General features: G+C 35.5%; 1 long non-coding RNA gene across 2 annotated transcripts in view; it reads right to left on the bottom strand.

Moving 5' to 3' along the window:
* Window positions 1-1,404: 1,404 nt before the first annotated feature.
* The window catches only part of LOC116421674, a 94,213-nt gene continuing 75,902 nt past the window's right edge, over window positions 1,405-19,715 (bottom strand). The window contains exons 3-4 of one of the 2 annotated variants that reach the window (XR_004232154.1): window positions 8,379-8,492; window positions 1,405-2,273 (exon numbers count right to left, since the gene is read on the bottom strand). This is a non-coding gene — a long non-coding RNA (uncharacterized LOC116421674). The remainder of the gene's footprint in view (window positions 2,274-8,378; window positions 8,493-19,715) is intronic. The other variant, XR_004232155.1, reaches the window with a different exon arrangement.

Below are 19,715 nucleotides of genomic sequence, written 5' to 3'. Positions count from 1 at the left end.
CCTCGTTGCTTCTATTGAATTGTTGAGTTGCATTTGTCCCCTTATCTTCACTTGCTCAGCCACCACCTCTCCCACCTGGATTATCACAGATGTCTCTTGACTGCTTTTAATCTGCCATTTCAGTCTTGTCCAACTCTTCATGATTCTATTTAGACTTTTCTTGGCAAAAATACTGATATAGTTTGCTATTTGTTGCTCTAGCTCATTTTTACAGATGAAAAAACTGAGGCAAACAGGGTTAAATTATTTGCCAAGGGTCATAGAGCTACTAAGTGTCTGAGACTGGATTTGAGCTCAGGAAAATGAGTCTTACTGATTCCAGGCCTAGCATTCACTGAACCATCTAGCTATTCCTGTGTCTTGATAAGTTTCATTGTCTCAGTCTTTTCCCACTCCTAAACATCTCTCATACAGCTACCAAAGTGATTTTCCTAAAGCAAAGGTGTAGAACTGTCAAGCCCCTATTCAATAAACTCCAGTGGTCCCCATTACATCTTTAACCAAATAGAAAATTCTTTTCAACATTCAACCCTTTCACAATCTCAACTATCTTTCCAGCCTTGTTATATACATTATACTTTTATGCAATTGTTATTAAGGTACCAAACTGATCTTCTTACTCTTCTTCCTATACAAACCTCCACCTTCCCTCTTCAATTCAATCCCTCTTCCCTTTTCGTTGGCTGTCCCCCATGCTTAGAATCTCCTCTTCCTCACTTCTATCTTTTATATCTCTAGTATTCCTCAAAGTTGAACTCAAGTACCACCTTAGAGGTGAAGCTTTTCCTAATCTCCTAAGCTACTAGTTCCTTGACTCAAAATTATTTTTATCTATATTGTATATATGTATTTGTTGTCCTCTTCCCTCATCCTCAGCTAAACTGCAAGTTCTTTGGTAAGTAGAGTCTATTATTTCACTTTTATTTTTACAATCCCAACTACCAACAAAATAAATGTTGCTGGCTAATTGAATGATCTAAAAGATCTAGTGAAGTTCTACATTGAATTTCTCTATTTCTTGATCCTCTACATCAGCATAGGAGCTGAAATGACAATGGTGATGTTTTCTTCTACTTATGTTCATCATATTCCCTGCAGAACAAGATGACTGAATAGCCAATAAAGTGATATTTCTTATTGATTGAGCACATGATAAAACAAAATCTATTCAGTTCTTTGTCCATTTCTCTGATCCAACTTTCCATTTACCTGAAACATCTTTGTATCTCCTAGATTCAATTATGAGAGTAGGAGATAATATAAGATAATGCAAAGGTTTCCTCAGAAAAATGAGCTTGAATTGCAACTTGTCCTCTAACTACTTTTATGACTTTGAGCTAACTTATCTGGGGCTCAGTTTCCTCATCTGTAAAATAAGGAAGTTAAATTAGATAGTTTCTAAGATCTCTTTGAACTCTAAACCTATGATCCTATGCCAATATTGATGTGGTTGAGTGGTACGTAGTATTGAATTGTATATCAACTTGATTATTACTGGAAAAGGATATTCCACTTAGACTATCAGCAATTAAGTTAATGATTCCAGATGGTTTAACAACAATTCTTAGCATCTGCTCTCTTTTTCACTACTGAGCTACTTGGTCACTAACACTACAGAAAGAGAAGGGGATCACACAGAAATGAAGGACATTTTACTTAATTTTATTTTTGTTATATACATCATCATTCATAAAGGATTCATTACTCAGCAGCCAACCTGCTAATGGTGAGCATTCCCATTTTAAATTAAGCTGGTCCTCCCATAGAATATATTCCTTGGACCTTAATCCAAGCCTTGTCAGATTGCTAAAGTCTGTCAGTAATCATGTTCTACTTACAGAAATTCAAGGAATTCGGGTCACCTCCATACAACATTAAGGCATTAGAAGAGTTCTGAGAAGGAATGATAATAACAGCCACAAAACCCACCAAAAAAGTACATGGGGAAAAAAAGTTACCAAAAGAGGACAGAGAAGCAAACAGGACGTTTTTGTTATTATTTTGTGAAAGTTAACATAAACATTTTAAATCAGTTGTAAATAGTTTGGAGTTTATGGCTTCAGGTATGGCCATTTTTTACTTAACTTGTTTATTTGAATGCTTGATTTTGTTGAAGGTTACTAAGTTTAGGTAACTTCTAGAAAAGTGGGTCATTGCAGATCCCTGAGGAAGCATGACTGGGAACCTTGTTGTGGCTGATACAGGGAAATAGCAGACAAGAGGAATAGCAGATCTCCTCTTCATGTCCAGGGACAATGACATCTATAGTTGACCTAAGGAGAAAGAAATTGACCTGATGTTAAAATGGCATCCAGGATCCTCAGGGAACTTGAGACTCTTCCCAAACGTTAAGCTCTTAGAATCATTAGGCAGGCCTAAGAAGAAAACTGAGCTGCATCCTCTTCTATTCTACTACAATTAGAGACAGTAGACCTTACAGTGAAAGATTTGTTTCTGGATGTGTGCAAAAAATTAGAGTATTAGTGAATATCATAGGATCCAAGGACAGAAGGCTATTTAATAGTTATCTAGGCCAATCCCTCTTTTTATAGGGTTTAGAACTGAAGTTCAGAGATAGAAAGGGATTGGTTCAGTGTCACATATAAAATAGTCAAAGCAAGTTTTAATCCGAAGACTTCTGGTTCCAAATAAAGCATTCATATTAACACCCCATGTTCCATTTTTGTTGGGAACATTTGCAATGACCTTGGTGTCATATTGAATTACTCTGATTTTGAAGAGATGGAAACTATTCTATTTATCTCTTCCAATTTCTTATTCATCCTTTTGAAGTTGGAGATGAAAAAATGTGAAGTATCAATTCAATACACTAAAGCACAATAATAATTTTTTAATTATCTTGTCCTCATTACTTCTCAGTCCCTCAACAAGCATTTAGTAAGCATTTACTATGTGCTAGGCTTTGTGGTAAGTACTGGGGATATAAAGAAAGGCAAAAACATGTTCCTTACCTTCAAGGAATTCACTTTCTTTTTTAATGTATTTATTTATTTTTAGTGCACATGAATTTTTTTTTTAATTTTATGAATCATGTTGGGAGAGAAAATGGAAAAACCATGGGAGAGGAAAGAAAAAAACAGAAAAAAAATGAACATAGTATATGTTGATTTACATTCAATCTCGATAGTTATTTTTCTGTATACAGATAACATTCTCTGTACAAAACTTATTGGGTTTTGCTTTGGATTACTGAATCACTGAGAAGAACCAAGTCTTTCATAGTTGATCATTGCACATTCTTGCTATTATTATATATGACATATTCCTGGTTCTGCTTGTTTCACTCAACATCAATTCATGTAAATCTTTCTAGGCTTCTCTAAAATCAACTTGTTCATCATTTTTTAAAGAACAATAATATCCCATTACTGTCATACACCACAGTTTATTCAGCCATTCCCCAATTGATGGGCTTCTACTAATTTTCCAATTTTTTGTTACCGGATGATAATGAGGATGGAAGAATCAAGTTAAGGGTTTTTTTTTCAGGATAGGGGAAATATGAATATATTTTTAAGCAGGAGAATAGATTGAAAATAAGTGAAAGACTGGAAACAGCAAAGGAATCACTTGAAATAGCAGATGTGTTAGCCTCGGTACAGAGTAAAGTCACTTCATCAAATGAGACAAAAGTGAAGAAAAAGATAGCAGAAGGCATCTGAGTGGTAAGATCTGAGGATAAAAGGAGAAGGAACACATGGGAACTGGCCTTAACTTTTTCTACAAAATCTAAGGCAAAGTTCTCTGCTGAGAGAATGGAGAAAAAGGAAAACAATTCAAGATTTGGAAGGGATGGAAAGATTTGGAAGAGCCACTACAGGAAGTGAAAAGTTAATAAGGGAGTTATAACAGAAATGTCTAGCAGGAGTGAAGGAATAATTGAGATTGTGTAACATAAATGTGTAGTAGATCTAAGCAAACACCTAGATGATTTTCTTCATCTTTATTCAGCAGCATGTGTGTAAGAACAAAGACAATAAATAGTAGGAGATCCAAGGCTGAGACTTGGCTGGGTATAATTGGTGAGATAAAGAGGCTAGAATGAAATTGGTTCACCAAAATGTCAAGATAGGGAAAAGAAGAGATGGTGGCAAGTACAGGAAAGATGGCATAGAAGATAATTGAAAGTCAAGGAATTGGCAGTTACCATGCATATGAAGAATAGAGTTTTGTAAGGGAAGGGAAAGGGAGAGATTAAAAGTCAATAGATTGTAGTAGAATAAAATGATTTCAGAATTTTTAAACATAATTTTTTGTGATGGAAAGATCAAGGGAATAACCATCTTTGTATGTGGCTGAGGTGGGATGAAGGGATGGCTTACAAAAATGGAGTGGGTTGAGTAGTTAGGATGCTTGAGGAAGAGTCAGTGTATATGTTGAAGTCCCATATTATGAGAGCAAGACTTAGAGAAGAGAAAATACTTCATGGAAGGGGAGGGAACTGGGGATCTGTAGAAATAGGATTTTGATTGATTATTAGATATAAATAATATTAATCTCAAAGAAAAAGAGGTTACTGATAGATATATGGTGTGAACCTAGAAGTAGTGATAGAAAGCAAGTATTTCAACTTCCCCACTTACACTATTAAGTTAAGAAGAATAAGTAAAGGTATAACTAATACTGGAAAAAATGGCTAAGGAGGTTATATCATCAAGGGAGAGCCATGTTTTAGTAAAAGCTAGTGAATAGGAGTAAAGGAAAATATTGAAGATGGTGTTGCCTAGAGAACAAAAATTTAAGGGAGGTATTTGGTTGAAACTTTAGATGGGAGAATTGAAGGGGATGGTAATGATGAATTAAGTGGTAAAGGGATGGGAAATGGGGTTTGAGTGATAATCTATAGGAGCTAAAAGTCTGGGTTGTGAAGGATATGAGCAGGTATAAGAATGTTCATCACTGAGTGGAGAGCATAGTTCATATTCCCAACAGTGGCTGGAAGTCAGCCTGGAGACAAGTACAATATGAGATAAGAGACACATAGTCAGATGGAGGCCTTGTTTCACAATTCTTCCTTCCAAAAGCAAGGCACTGTTTTCTTGCCTTCAAGAGACTTGCTATGCCTTCTTGCATAGCAAGAAAAAGAAAATCCATTCCTTACCAGTTTTCCTCTTTCTCTTCCCTCAAAGGGTGTAAATAGCAAGAGATGGAAAATTTAATGCCGAAGGATAGCCAGCCTCACTTTGTCCTAAAGGTTCCCTACATCTCAATTTAAAGACTGGGCTAGCAACAAGAGATAGAAGTTGCTTTGCTTGTGATGGCACAATTGAAAGTCATGTTTGGGGGTAGGTGTCCCATCCCCTTCCAACCTGTCTTCAAGGATCTCCCTACATCTAGCTGAAGAAAAAAAGTACAAGGTACCGTATACAGTCATATCTGGAGTGTTGCTGAGTTCTTAATGTCACATTTTAGGAAAGACATTGGCATGATGTCATCCACTGGGTGACAAAAGGAATTGTAGATTAAGACATATGAAAATAAGAAAAAGAAAGCTAAATGCTTATCCTAGAGAAAAGAAGATTAAGAAGAGAACATTATAATCTACCCCTAGAAGAGAGATAGAACTAAATAGCTAATCCTTGTGGAAAGACAGATACAAGTTCAATTTAAAGGAGGAAAAGCCCTAACAACTTGATTTGCCTTAAAGTAAATATGCTTGTCTTTAAAGGAAACAAAAACTCACATTTTTATGATACTTTACACTTTATAAAACACTTTCCTCCCAAGAATTCTACATATGCTAGGTAGCATATTATTATCCTTATTTTTCAGATAGAAAAACTGAGGCTCAAAGTAGTTAAACCTAGGGTCACACAGTTAATAAATATAGAAGTTTCAACATGAATTCAGGTCTTCCAACACAATTCCAATATTTTTACTATTTTACTATACTTCCTTTAGAGGTCTTTAGACAGATTCTAGAAGATCACTTATAGAAGATATTTTAGAATGGAATATATATTGAGCCTCAGTTTTTCTATCTGAAAAATAAGGATATATTTCATGTCTCTTATTGCACTTTGTATTAATTTAATGGCTTTTGTGTACATGCCTTGTCTCGCTCTATAAGACTGTAAGCTCAGAGAGCTGTGTGTGTATGCTAGAGACCATTTCTGCCTTAGTTTTGCATCTCTCTCAGGGTCTAGCTCTGCATTCCTGGTGTAGTAAAAAGAGCACATTTGGAAGGGATCCTCGGTCTGTTATTTATTGCCTGTCAGTCTCAGACCAAATCATTCCACCTTTCTTGGTCCACTCCCTCATCTGTCAAGTGAAGAGCTTGGACTCATTTCTGAGGTCTCTTCCAACTTGTAATCTATGACCTTATGCTTGTACACGCTAGGCATTTAATAAATATTTGTTGGATGAATCACTGCCCTGGTTTTTAGTTATCACTCTTTTGCTCCCCTGACTCTCTGTCTAGACTCCAGGACCCTCACTTTTTCATCATCAACCTCAAAAAAAAAAAAAGAGTTCATTAGTTATTCTTTTTTTTTTTATTTAATAGCCTTTTATTTACAGGATATATACATGGGTAACTTTACAGCATTAACAATTGCCAAACCTCTTGTTCCAATTTTTCTTATTCTTATAGAATATTAGAGTAAGAAAGGACCATAAAAATCGTCCTTCATTTGAGAGATGAAAGAAGTAACTGAGGGCAGGGGTCATCCAGTGAGTCAGTGACAGAGCCAGCATACTTTCCTTCTGCCTTAAAAAGAGCATTAATAATAATAATGGTGATGATGATGATGATGATAGCTAGCATTTATATAGTGTGTTAAAGTTTGAAATGTATTTTGCATGTTATTTCACTTTATCCTCAACAACAACCCTGGGAAGGCAGTGTTATTATTATTCTCAATTTACATATGAAGAAATTGAGATTGAGAGAGATTAAGTATGGGATCGTAGAGCTAATAAATATCTGAAGCCAAATTTAAACTGAGGTCTCCTGGACTCAAAGTTCAGACTCAGCCCTCTACTCTACCTAGCTGTAGAGTTATCCTTTTTCTGTTCAATAATATTTCAAGTCTGGCTTGCCCTACTCTTTAATCCTTTTTCAACTCTCTACCTTCCTCACTCTAAGTATCTGCATTAGTTTTAGAGATAGCAAGGTGGCAGAATGGATAGAGCTCTGGGCCTAAAATAAGGAAAAATTAATTAAAATCTAGCCACACTAGCTTTGTGAAACTAGTAAATCACTTAATCTCTGACTGCCTTGGTTTTCTCAACTTTAAAATAGGGATCATAACATACATCCCAGAGTCGTTGTAGGGATCAAATGAGTTAATATTTGTAGAACACCTAGAATAGTGCCTGGCACATAGAAGGTGCTTAATAAATGCATATTTCCTTCCCCATTGAATCTTCCGGTACTTCTGACAACATGAGTTAGATGAAAGTAGACTCAGATTGTGTCCAATGGTATATTAATTTATGTGTATTCAATGACATGTCTCCAGAATCTGGGAGAGTCTCAAGGGAAGGAGGCTGGTTGGAATTAAAGGGGAAGAAAATCTCTTACATGGGAGCTGTGCCACCAAGGAGCACTTTTTCCTATGCCCTCATAGTATATGAGGTCATATGCCCTCATAGTATAGTGAGGTCAGAAATAGGGATTCTATTCCCAGATCTGCTGCTAACTCACTGTGTGATGTGGAGCAAGTAACACTCCCTTTTAGTTTCCTTTAGTTTCCTCATCTGTAAGGTGAAGGGGTTGGAGCAGACAATTCAAAACTTTCTTCCAGCTCTGACATTCTATAAGATACGTGAAAATATAACAAGACTTTGGAATGTCTCTTTGAGAAGCTCGTGGTAAGCAAGCCAAACATACAATTAAGTGCTGAATTTTTATATAAACACACAAGCACAAATACACATAGAATAGTACATGTCATTAGCTCCCTAACACAGATCCTGTTCCAAGCTCAATTTGAGTAGCATGAGCAAGGAACTATGGACAAAGACCTTGCCAGATGATGAAGTTGAAATGTTCCATCATCGTTATTACAAATCCTGCTCTGTAGCATATGGAATGTCTTTATGTAAGTACATATCTATGTGCACAGACCTGAAGCATCAGACTCAAGGGCTCCAGTTCTCTTTCTCAGATGTTCAACATATGTTGTTAGACATTGTGAGATTGCAGAACCTCTGGAGAGTGACCAGAGAGGGGCACACAGGATGACAAAGGGCCTCAAGACTGTGCCATACAAATACCATATGAATAATAGCAAACATTCAATAGCATTTGAAAACTTGCAAAACCTGTTGCATATATGACCTCACTTTTGAGTCATACAACTCATAGTCCCCGGTTTACAGATAAGAAAACTGAGAAAAGTTAAGTAACCTACTAAGGATCATGAAGTTAATCAGTATGAGCTGGATTTGAACTTCATATCTGCTGGATTTCCTGTTCAAAAATCTAGTCACTCTGCTGAGCTGCTCCATGAAGGGACCCCATCAGCCTGGGAAAAAAGAAGACAAAGGAGCTGTGTTTGCCAGTTTGAAGAGTTCTCTTATGTAGGAAGAAAGATAATTCTGGTCTTGTTTGTTACCAGATGACTCTTCCTACATAAGCGAACATAGAAGGTACAAAGGGGCAGATTAGGCTGAATGCAAAGAAAAGCTTCCTAAAAATTAGAGCTATCTCAAAATGAAAAGGTAGCTTTGAAGAGAAGTGGGTCTCTCCCCTCAGAGGAGATAAAAGCTGAAGGAGTAATTCTATTATTTAGAGATTCAAAGAGGCTATTAGGGTTGAAGAAGTCTTTGAAAAAGACCTAGTACAAACCCTGAATTTTAGTTATCGAAGGTGAGGCCCCAAAAGAGGGAAATGACCTGTCCATGATCACACTGTTACTCAGTAATAAATCTGAATTGAGAATCCAAGCATCCAGATCGTTAGTCCAATGTTCTTTCTACTGTTCCATGCAGTTTCTTGTTCCTTTCAATTAGGACCTGAAAAGTACTTCAGGTTTACATTTTATTGTGGGAGACAATATGCACTTATATACATTTATACACAAAATACATAAAGGGTAGTTTTGGGGAAGAAAGGCACTACAAACATTATAAATCTATAATAAAGTACTATAAAATATGATCAGTTATTCTAAAAACAAGAAATAAAACAACCGGAAAAAAATGTTGTTTCACATTTCTGAGATTTTGTTGTTGTTCCTTCAATGAACATCAGGAAGGCCATAAGGAGGCAGCTAGGTGACACAGAGGATAGAACACCAGACCTGAGCCAGAATGATCTGAATGAAGCAAGTTATTTTCCATATCAATAAAGTGAAATATTTGGATTAGTCAACTCCCAAAGCTCCATACAACCATAGAATTGTGATCTCTATTAGAAGAGTTGATTGCATCAATCTATCATATGACTTGCTCCATTTAAAGTAATTGACAAAATATAACACCTGGATACCTTCCTTAGATGTAGATACATTTCAACTGAATTGATCAATCCAAAGTGTACCCTGGCTGTGAAAAATCTGACCTTAGAGAAGCGTTTAGCTGTATAACCTCAATTACCTCCCCAAAAAATAAATAGATAAGATTTTTTTTAATTTCTAAAATGACCATCAGACTTATGACACAGAAGTAGTTATATTGAGTTGAGGTTTTTAATATTTACTGGAATTTGATATATTTGTGCTTACATCAGTAGCAGTGGATAAGCTGTTGACTTCTTAGTAGATTTTTTGCTTAATACCAGGCAACCAGCAAAGCCTCGAGTCTGAACAGCAAGGCTGCCCACAAGAGTGGTTACTGGAGAGCGGAATTAAGAAAGTAGCCACAAAGTTACATTGGCATTTCCTACAACTTCATTCAAAAGAAGAGTATGCTACATCAGTAGAGACTGTGGTGTGACCCACATTCTAATTCCTAAAAGTGACTGATTTGTTGTGATCTTAGGCAACTTCCCTGACCACCCCCACCCTCCATCTCCTCCCATGGATTCTCTGTTTCCTCTACCAGGAAATAAGAGGGGTAACTTGAATCAAGGGTTTTTAACCCGAGTTCATGGGTCTATGGGTTAATTTCAAGAGATGTCTGAACTTGGATATGAAAAAAACTAACATTTTCTCTAACCTTTGGTTTCTTTTGCAATCCTTTTTTTTTTATGTATTTAAAAACACAAGTTATTCCAAATTGCAAAAGGGCTGCATGGCAAAAAAAAAAAAAAGTTAAGTATCCTATAGGGTGAATCCTAGCCCTGACATTCTATGTTTATTTTCTTTCTTTCTTTTTTTTTCTTTGCTGAGGCAATTGGAGTTAAGTGACTTGCCCAGGGTTGCACAGCTAGGAAGTGTTAAGTGTCTGAAGTCAAATTTGAACTTGGGTCCTTCTGACTTCAAGGCTGGTGCTCTATCTTCTGCACCAACTAGCTGCCTCGTTCTATGTTTATTTTTAAGTCTCTGATATTCCATGTTCTATACTCTCAAGTCTCTCCCACCTCTAATATTTTTTGTTTTAAGGCCTTCCAGGTCCTAGTCTATTTTCTGCATCTAGTCAGTATTTAATCAGAGCCTCCAAGTCTCTTTCTTCTTTGTGTGTGTGTGTATGTGTGTGTGTGTGTGTGTGTGTGTGTGTGTGTGTGTCTTTCTCTAATGCCAAAGTGGGATTCTGATTGGTTTTTAGAAATACAAATAGCCATATCTCCTTTCTCAGATCATCTATCTAGTCTGAGCAATTAGATGTGGCCACTAAGCTTCACCAACCCTAGTCAAAATTATTAAAGGCTCTATAGAAATAAGATTTCTTATTGACCTTGTTTCCATTAAATTAGGTGATTGAAGCAACCAGTACTATAGTTGGTTACTGAGGTACAAACTGGACCTTACTCCTACTGGAAGAAGATCTAGTAGTCAGAGAATAGGAGGTCAGAGACAAACAATTTGCTGTATAAATCTGGATCATGGATTATTCCTGGTTCTAGCAGCTGCTTCATGAATATTATCGCCATTTATTTCTTCAACTAATTCCTTTCTCTGTTCTAGGATAAACAAATGTGCCAAAGTTATCCTTCTTAAATACTTTCAATGTAACAGTGACAAAAAGGTTAAAATGAAAACTCTTGTTTTTAAAATATACTATATAGTAGCAGGAAGTATCAGCTTTAGCCAGCCCCAAAGCAGCAACAGCCAACTTTTCGCATGAAATTATCCCCTAGGGAAAATTTGGCAAAGTTACAGAAGCAAGTAAGTATCTCAGTTAGTATTTGGACTCAGGTTTTCCTGAGTCCAAGTCTAGTGATCTATTGAGAGTAGGAGAGTTTAAGCAACTTAAACACTATTATACTACAGATCCCAAAAGTCTTAGTTAAGTTTAAAGTTTAGCTTTAAAATTGGTCCTAACAAATCAGAGTAGATAATGAGGAAACCAAACTATCACTCTGCAGATGATATAATGGTATACTTAGAGAATTCCAGAGATTCTACTAAAAAGTTATTAGAAATAATTCATAATTTTAGCAAAGTTGCAGGGTACAAAATAAACCCCATTTATATATCACCCACAAAATCCAACAGCAAGAGATACAAAGAGAAATTTCATTCAAAATAACTGTCGATAGCATAAAATATTTGGGAATCTATCTACCAAAGGAAAGTCAGGAAATATATGAGCAAAACTACAAAACACTTTCCACACAAATAAAATCAGATTCAAATAATTGGAAAAATATTAAATGCTCTTGGATAGGCCAAGCTAATATAAAAAAGATTACAATACTCCCTAAACTAATCTATTTATTTAGTGCTATACCAATCAGACTCCCAAGAAAATATTTTAATGATCTAGAAAAAATAACAACAAAATTCATATGGAAGAACAAAAGGTTGAGAATCTCAAGGGAATTAATGAAAAAAAAAATCAAATGAAGGTGGCCTCGTTGTACCTGATCTAAAACTATATTATAAAGCAGCAGTCACCGAAACCATTTGGTTTTGGCTAAGAAATAGATTAATTGATCAGTGGAATAAGTTAGGTTCACAAGACAGAATCGTCAACTACAACAATCTAGTGTTTGACAAACCCAAAGATCCTAACTTTTGGGATAAGAATTCATTATTTGACAAAAACTCCTGGGATAACTGTAAATTAGTGTAGCAGAACATGGACTTAAACCAAGATAAGATCAAAATGGGTCCATGGTTTAGGCATAAAGAATGAGATTATAAATAAATTAGAGGAGCATAGGATAATTTATCTCTCAGACGTGTGGAGGAGGAAGAAATTTGTGACCAAAGATGAACTAGAGATCATTACTGATCACTAAATAGAAAATTTTGATTATATCAAATTAAAAAGCCTTTGTACGAACAAAACTAATCCAAACAAGATTAGAAGGGAAGGAACAAACTGGGAAAACATTTTCACAGTTAAAGGTTCTGATAAAGGCCTCATTTACAAAATATATAAAGAATTGACTCTAATTTATAAGAAATCAAGCCATTCTCCAATTGCTAAATGGTCAAAGAATATGAACAGACAATTTTCAGATGATGAAATTGAAACTATTTCTAGCCATATGAAAAGATGCTCCAAGTCATTATCAATCAGAGAAATGCAAATTAAGACAACTCTGAGATACCACTACACACCTGTCAGATTGGCTAAGATGACAAGAAAAAATAATGGTTAATGTTGGAGGGGATGTGGGAAAACTGGGACACTGATGCATTGTTGGTAGAATTGTGAACAAATCCAACCATTCTGGAAAGCAATCTGGAATTATGCCCAAAAAGTTATCAAACTGAGCATACCCTTTGATCCAGCAGTGCTACTAATGGGCTTATACAGGAGATACTAAAGAAGGGAAAGGGACCTGTATGTGCCAAAATGTTTGTGGCAGCCCTGTTTGTAGTGTCTAGAAACTGGAAAATGAATGGATGCCTATCAACTGGAGAATGGTTGGATAAATTGTGGTATATGAATGTTATGGAATATTATTGTTCTGTAAGAAATGACAGCAGGATGAATAGAGAGAGACTTGGAGAGACTTACATGAACTGATGCTGAGTGAAATGAGAAGAACCAGGAGATCATTATATACCTCAACAACGATACTGTATGAGGAATATTCTGATGAAAGTGGATTTCTTTGACAAAGAGAAAATCTAACTCAGTTTCAATTGATTAATGATGGACAGAAGCAACTGAACCCAAAGAAAGAACACTGGGAAATGAATGTAAACTGTTTGCATTTTGGTTTTTCTTCCCAGGTTATTTTTACCTTTTGAATCCAATTCTTCCTGTGCAACAAGAGAACTGTTCGGTTCTGCACACATATATTCTATCTAGGATATATATACTGTGACATATTTAACATGTATAGGACTGCTTGCCATCTAGGGGAGGGGGTGAAGGGAGGGAGGGGAAAAGTTGGAACAGAAGTGAGTACAAGGGATAATGTTGTAAAAAAAATTACCCAGGCATGGGTTCTGTCAATAAAAAGTTATAATTATTAAAAAAAAAAAAAGAAAGAAATTAAATAAATAAATAAAATTGGTCCTAACAGTTGCATCATGAAAATAGAGCAGTTTAGTTTTAAGATTGCACTAAGATTCTTGAAACACCCAGTACAATTAGTATGTGCAAGAAATGGGATTTAAACTTCAGGATCAGAGATCTTTTCACTCATGTAAACTGCCTCACAAAGGAAAAGAATAAACCTTGTATCAAGGCAAAGTAGACTAGAGCTTACAGAATGTGATTCCTAAAGGGAGAATCTAAAAGACCCCTCCCTTCACAAAAGCATTTTCCCCATTGGCTTACCATAATCCCTAAAATTACCACAATCAGGGATTCCTCCAGAGGGACAATAGTCACCACTATGAGCTAGTATGACTACAGGAAGAGCAGCTCATGAGCAGTGTCACATTTTTTAGCAATGATTTGAAGGCAAAAATGTCACATATTATTTCAAAGAATCAACTGCACAAGATGGATGAAGTGTTGCTAAACAAAGTTTTCTTAAAAAAATAAAAAATAGTATATGTGCTACATAGTATCACAAATAGCAAAATAATTGTAATAATACTATATATTACATATGCATAAGATGTAATTATATATAAAATTTCAGAGAGGGAACACTAATGTTTATATAGCACTTACTATGTTCCAGTCACTGTGTGACATGCTCTACAATTATGATTTCATTTCACCATCATAACAACTTTGCAAAGCCATTTTACAGAGGAGGAAAGCTGAGATTAAATGACTTGCCAAGGATCACCCAGCTAGGAAGTGTCTGAAGTTGGATTTGAACTCAATTCTTCTTGGCTCCACACCTGGACATCAACTATGTGTCATAACAACCACAATAACAACAAATTTGGGAGTTTTAGTGAATTGGAATTACAATATGGAATAAAGAGTATGACATGGCATGATTTTGCTTAAAAAGCTAACATGTTCTTAGACAGCCAAGAAAAGAAGTATTGCATCTCAAATAAGAAAAGCAATGATAAACTCATTGCTACATTCTTCCACACTGCATCTAAAGTACTGTGCTCAATTCTAGGTGTCATATCTTAGTAAGAATGTTGAAAAACTCCATTTGGAGGGTAATCAGAATGATAAAGAGTTTTGAGATGATTTCACAGAAGAATTAGTTGAAGGATTTAGAGTGACTTGGCTTATAGAAAAGAAGGAGAAACATGATTATTGTCTTCAAATATTTGAAAAGTTAAGAGAGATTAGACTTGTTCTGTTTGGTCCTAGAGAAAAAATTAGGAACAAAGGGTGGAAATTACAGAGAGAAGGGTTGAAGGTTGATATGAGGGGGAACTTCCTGTTCCTGAGTTATAAAAGAGAAGTTGTATTTCAAGAGTTTTAGTAGGTGCCCTTCTTTGGGGGTCTTTTGATGATCACTTGTCAGGAATGTTGTCAGAGGGGATTCTTGCTTAACTATACATTGGATTAGATGTTCTCTTGAAGTTCTTGAGAATCTGTGATTTTCTAACTTTCCTAGCTCCAGAAATTCCCTTTCAAAATATAATTGTCAAAGACAATAGTTCTAAATCACTTTTCAGAATAACTAAATTAAAAATTCACAGCTGTGGGCAGATAGGTGGTACAATGAATAGGGTGCTGAGCATGGAGTCAGAAAGACTCATGTTCATGAGTTTGATCTGGTCCCAGACAATTAGTAGTTCTGTATTAGTTCTGGGTAAATTGCTTAATACTGTTTGCCTCAGTTTTCCCATCAATAAAATGAATCAGAAAAGAAAATGGAAAGACACTTTAGATTGTTTCCAAGGAAACAGCAAAATGGAGTCACAAAGAGTCATACACAACTGAAATGACTGAACAACATGGTGGATACAAAGTTAAGCAAAAATGAATCTAGTAGAAGAGACAAGACAAAAACAAAAGTAAAGTTAAAGAATAATATATCAATGAGCTACTCTCATGGCACAGATTATAGCCCACCAATTCTTTCCCATATTTTATGACTTGGTCATATCCTCCTTATAAATTTTTCCATTGTGAGCTCCCTCCTCCTATCTTCACCTCCCCATGTTGGGAACCTATCTCTAGACATTCTATCATAGAAGTAAATAGATGTAGATGTAAATGGGATCATAGAGGTAGAGCCAGAAGCAAACTTAGAAGTCATAATCCAACTCTTCATTTTACAAATGAAGAAACTGAAGCTCAGAAAGTTTCAATGATTTGTTCAAAATCATAGGGGTAAAAAACCATAGAGTCAGTATTCAAACTTACTTCTTTTGATCCTAAGTTCAAAGCAATTTCTTTTTTCTTTTTTTTTTTTTGTTCCATTTTATTTTTAGTTCTGAATTCTCTTCCTCCTACCTACTGAGAAAGCAAAACACATTGAAAATTTGTATAGTCAAACAAAACAAATTCTATAATTACCATGTCCAAAACAGAGAAATGATTCTTTACCTCTATCAGGAAGTGGATAACATGTCTTATCATGAACCCTTTAGAATTGTAGTTGATTCCATTGTGGTTATCAATTCTAAGTCTTTTAAAATCATTACATAAATTATTCTCTTGGATATGTTCACTTCATGTCACATCAGTTTTTACAAGTCTTCTCAAATTTTTCTAACCATTCTCTTCATAATTTCTTATAACAAAATAGTATTCCATCACACACTAATATCATAATTTGTTTAGCCATTCTCCAATTGATAAGCATCCTCTCAGTTTCCAATTCTTTTCCACCATGAAAAGAGCTGCTTTAAATATTTTTTAAATGAATCATTTTCCTCTTTCTTTGATCACTACTATAGACATAACAAAGATGTTGCCGAGTCAAAGGGTATAATCATTATTTAAAACCTTTGGGAGCATAATTCCAAATCACTTTTCCAAATGACTGAACCAGTTTACAATTCCATCAAGCAACTCACAATTTGGAGTATTTGCAGATTGTGATAACCCATGAACTGCAGCTTTATAGCAACCACAAAAAATATTAGTGGTAAAAAGATTTTTTTTCTGTTTTTTAATGATAAAATTGGAGTAACTGAAGGCCTTATGCAGAAAATAAAAGATCCCTTATGTTTATTGTTTGTTGACTATTTTTAAAGAATTTATTTAAGTGAAACAAAATTTAGCCTATAAATTTTGCTCCAAGAAAACATGTCCCATACAAATAAGATCAAACAAGACTGGAAAGAGTGATAGATTTGAAATCTTAGGGCTTAGATTCAAGAACTGGCTCACCTATTTACTCTGTGTCTTTGGATCAGCCATTTTACCTGGGTTACTTACTCCTATTGGAAGAGAAGGTTGGGCTTAATGATCTCCAAGTACTTTCCACCACTAAACTGATGATCCTATGATAAGATTTCTTGATGGATACAATAGAAGGAAAAGATTAGCCGTTACATAACAATCCAAGAAATCAAAGTCATTTGATCTAAACTTTTTATATTTTTTTACATAAAGTTTATAGAGGACCAAAGTGACTTGAAATATTTATATGGCAGCACAGAATCGAATGTCCAATGAGCAACACATCAATGCTATTAGTTCAGAGGAAGAACAAGTCACTGTGAGTGATGTATTCTAAAATGTTTCATACCCTGAAACATAAATTTATTAAGTATGTGAAGTAAGCAAAACACTAAATTATCTACTAAGACACAAAAACAGATATAACACAAACCTTGCTTTTGAGGAGCTTAATTGGAGTTGAAAGATATGCATACAAATAACTCTGTACTCTGGAGTCCCAAGTTCCATGAGAGTAATCATAATTGTACACAATGGCTCAAGCTCCTATTTGGTACATTCTCTAACAAATGACTAGGTGGGAACCATTAAATCAGATAGCCAAATTTTTAATTATGATGGAATTGCAAAATAAATAACAAGAAAGAATAGAGTAGTAGAATAATTCCTAGCATTCTACCTCCTGGATACATGAAGAGGTACAATCTCCCACAGACTCCCACAACAATGAGGGAAAGAACACTTCCTGGAAGATTCATGCTCTTATATGAAAGAGGATTCATCTTGGCTGGAAAACCTTTCATTTCTCTGTCTCCTGGCAACCAACTATGTCTCACTGATTCTCAGCTTTGCCTCTTCCAGGTCCTTTGGCATGGAACTGGAGCTACCCTTACTATTGCAACTTTATTCTATCCTTGCAACTGACACTTCATTACCATTCCCTTTTGTCTCTAAAGATGTCATTCACTGCTTCACTGGGGAGCTATTACCATCTGCTAGAGTTGTCTGCTACTATGGAATATTCTTCCAGAGGAAGAACAGTGTTCTCACTTTTTGTGAGAATGCTCAAGGCCAAAATCATTCAGAGGGCAAAATCATCACACGTTCAGCTTTTTTTACTAGTCAGATACACCCTTACAAGGTTAGTACACAAAGTCCTATCCAGCAAAAGATACCCAGTCTTTATTCCCAGCTGGGTCAGGTTGAGCACATTCCTTACACACCATCTCCATCCCAGAATGTATGTGTATACACACACACACACACACACACACACACACAAACAAATACATACCACACACAATTTTGGATCTCGGAGGTGAGGATGGGAGGTATTTTCCTGGAAAAGGTAGTATGTAATTTGAGTCTTAAAGGAAGGGAGGAATTTAATATTCTCTACACTATATTTACTCTAGGCTACTCACTTTCCCCTATGTACACCCAACATTTTTGGCCTCTGTGTCTTTGATCAAGGTTCTCTTTGTCTGTAATGTCCTCTTTTCCTCCTTTCAATGTTGAATTCCTACCCATAATTAAAATGCAACTCAGGTTACCACTAACTCCAGGAAAACTTCTCTGCCACTCTCCCACCTGCAATGACTTTCCCTCTCTTGAACTTCTCAAAGCACTTTGCTCTGAAACTTTCTAATGCATCTCTCTTTTATTATTATTATGAATACCTTTCATCTTATGAACAGGTCACTGAGGTGTGTCAGAAAAAGTAATGAATTTAGACTCAGATATATTAGGTTTTAATCTGCTACTGACTAGCTGAATTGAATAAGTAAGCCACTTCTTCTGAATCTATTTGCTCATCTATACGATGCAAGCATAACACTTGTACTGGAGAGGTTATAGAGTAGATGGATATCTAGCTTCAGAGTTAGGATGTCTATAGTTCAAATTCCACTTCTGATATTGACTGGCTATGTGATTCCAGGCAAGTCACTTAACCTCTCAGTGAGCCAGTCAACAGGGAGGCTATAAGTTACAAAGAAAGTCATTGTTCTGAACTAATAAAGGAAGTTCCTCACAAGAAAGCTCTAACATAGCTCTGGTAAGAAAAAATATATACGTGCATTATTGACCTCACAGGACTCTCATGAAGAAAGCATTTCAGCAATCTTAGAAAAATCTGAGCTATTGTTATTCTTCTTCTTCATGTTTTTGTTCAATCTTACTAAAGAGTAAGTAAATCTTACTAAAGAGAAAACTCCCTGAGGATAGCAATCATTATTTTTTTTTTTAACAAATAACAAAAAAATTTTTTTTCTTAAGCATCTACTATATACAAAGCTGTCTTCCACCTCAACGAGTACAAACACACAAAGTCCCTAAAGAAGCTTACATCTACTAAGGGGATATAACTTGTACACAGATAAATAAAATCAAACTCATTTGGGTTCAGGGATAACACTAACAACTGAGGGGATTAGAGACAGCCTTGTACAGGTGGCAGCTGAGTTGAGTTTTCAAGGAAGGGAAGGATGTTTAAGAGGCTGAGATAAAGGAGTACATTTCAGGCATGGGAGTCTGCATGAAGTTCAAGCAACAAAAGATAAAATGCCTACTACCAAGAATTGCTAAATGGTCGGTTTGGTTAAAAAGTAAATCTCATGAAGGTGATTAATAAGAAATAAGTTTGGAAAGACAAGTTGCAAATTGTGAGCAGCTTTAGTGGATTGTTTTCATTTTACCCAAGAAGCACTAGGAAGCCACTGAAGATTTTTGAGTAGATGAGTGACATGATCAAAGTAATGCTTTATTTTGGAGCTCTCCAGAAGATAGATTGAAGAAAAGCAAGATAATTAGGAATTTACTGCAATAGTCCAGGTGAGTAGTATAAAAGCCTAATGATAAGATTGTTAATGTGGAGAGAGGAGGAAAGAAACTATCAGGGATGTGATATCAGGGATGCTTTTTTCTTTTTGTCTTATGGAGTATTTATAATACTTCATTATAAA

This window comes from Sarcophilus harrisii, chromosome 2 (assembly GCF_902635505.1).
Source record: "Sarcophilus harrisii chromosome 2, mSarHar1.11, whole genome shotgun sequence".
Classification (NCBI taxonomy): Eukaryota; Metazoa; Chordata; class Mammalia; order Dasyuromorphia; family Dasyuridae; genus Sarcophilus; species Sarcophilus harrisii.
The sequence above is the reverse complement of the archived record's forward strand: the minus strand, read 5'-3'. Positions and strand labels throughout refer to the sequence as shown.